This window comes from Aphanomyces invadans, assembly GCF_000520115.1.
Source record: "Aphanomyces invadans strain NJM9701 unplaced genomic scaffold supercont1.6, whole genome shotgun sequence".
Taxonomy (NCBI): Eukaryota; Oomycota; class Saprolegniomycetes; order Saprolegniales; family Verrucalvaceae; genus Aphanomyces; species Aphanomyces invadans.
The window spans coordinates 1,192,567-1,194,670 of NW_008580151.1; positions in this window are offsets into that span (position 1 = coordinate 1,192,567).

Sequence of the window (2,104 nt, forward strand, 5' to 3'; positions counted from 1 at the left end):
TTGTGGATAGTGTGGGGAAAGTAAGATTGTGAGTCACAACGAAGGTGACTGCTTTTTTACTGTATTTGTTGTATGACTCGTGATAGAGTCGTTCGTTTGGTGAGAGGTCTAGTAGTAGCACTATTTACCAAGCATATTTTTGTCACTGTCAATTTTAACATTCTGTATGATAAGTCAAACACATGCATTCAAGAACATCTCACCACTTCATCAAGGATTGCTTTACATCATTTACAACCAAATATTGCTTTGTGTTGAGCATATCTCGTAACAATCATATCGTCGTATTTTGTCTCGGTGAATGCGCCAATACAAAATACGACGATATGATTGGTAGAAAGTCCAATGGGATTTTGAACAGTGTGTCCACTACATCAAACACAGACCACCACATCAAACAACAAGAAATAAAAGTGACTAATTATTTAGTGTACGTTACCTCTTTCTAACTTGACGGAGCAATTGGGCCATTGTAACAACTTCTGCATTATCAAACCTTCGTTCGATTACGGCCTTTTCGAGTCTTCGACAGCAGAGCACGAAGCGGTGACACGGCAATTTGATATGCCTGCGATACAGTGCGCTAAATAATTATATGCAAACATTGAAATCTTCAGTAAATCGCAATTAATGTCAGATAAAAAATACTCTAAATACTCTAAGGCTTGGGAGTTGTTTCCCATGAACGGTATACCTCCAAGTTATATTGCTACAGTACAATACAGCCGGTGAGCTTGAATTTGCCAACATATAGGAGTATGGTAGAATTGACCCAGTCTGAGGCATCGGAAATATTTATATGCGCACTGCGTTTTAAATTTTCTAAACGACAAAAGACGCATTCAAAAAGGAAACAAATTGGTGTGGGGATTTGGCCAATGAATAGGCAACGTTGTGGCGCGAATCATGACAGAATTGGTCAACTGCGTATCATGCCAAGGGGTCCCAAGCTCACAGGCATCGAAATGGGCCACATGTTGACCTGGAAGCACGAGAAGTTATCCAATCGTGAGATTGGACGTCTGATCAAACGACCTGAGTCATTAGTGCGTTCGTACCTGAAGTCCCCGGGCACGTACAGTACGAAGAAGCGGTCGGGAAGGCGCGTGAAGTTGACGAAGCGTGACATACGCCGCATTTACCGCAAAACAATCGTACGAAACTGTCAGCAGCGCAAAGCGCCAAGGCACTATCTATGCGGGTGACTGCCCGCACTGTGCTCAACGTGCTGAAATCGAGCAAGTACATCAAATACGCGAATAAGAAGCCGGAGCCGTACCTGAAGCCGCATCACAAGAAGGCGCATCGTGCTTCCGTTGCAAAGCACATGGCGAAGCTGGATTTTTGGCGTCAAGTTGTCTTCTCGAACGAATCGAAGTTCATCTTGGACGGACCGGATGGATACCGCGCGTACTGGCGTGACCTCCGTGGTGACGAAAACGTGTTCTCGAAGTGGGTCAGCGGAGGAGGCAGCGTTTTGGTTTGGGGTACTGAAAGCTGTGCGGAAAGTCTGATATCGCATTCCTTGAAGGACGACAAAGCTCGGGAAGTAGTGCAAGACGCTGGAGCCGTATCTGTTTCCCTTTTTGGACAAAGTTTAAGAGTGTCTCAAAAACCAGATTGTTGTGTTCCTACAAGACAGTGCATATTTCCACGCTTCCAAGGCGACGACGACGTTTCTTGAAGACTCGGGCGGCTTCCTCATGGGCTGTCCTAGCAAGAGCCCCGATTTGAACGTTATTGAGAACGTTTGGGGGATTCTATCTCGCCACATTTACGAGGGTGGGCGACATTTGACATTATGTCTGATTTGAAGCGGCAAATTGCTTTGTCGTGGAAAATGATAGGTACTGACTACTTGAAGTAGCTTGTGGATAGCATGCCAACGCGTTTAGCTCAAGTTGTTTTGAAAAATGGCGGTAGTATAGACTATTAGCGTAGTGTGCAAATAAATAATTCGCGAAATATTTCCCGCGATTTCTAGTATTATCCTTTTTAACTGTAAGATAGGTTTAGATATTTTTGTACTTACACCACACTGCAAACTCTCGTTTACGACGTAGGGCATGGTTAGATCAAAGCAATTGTCAGCATTTTTCCACAA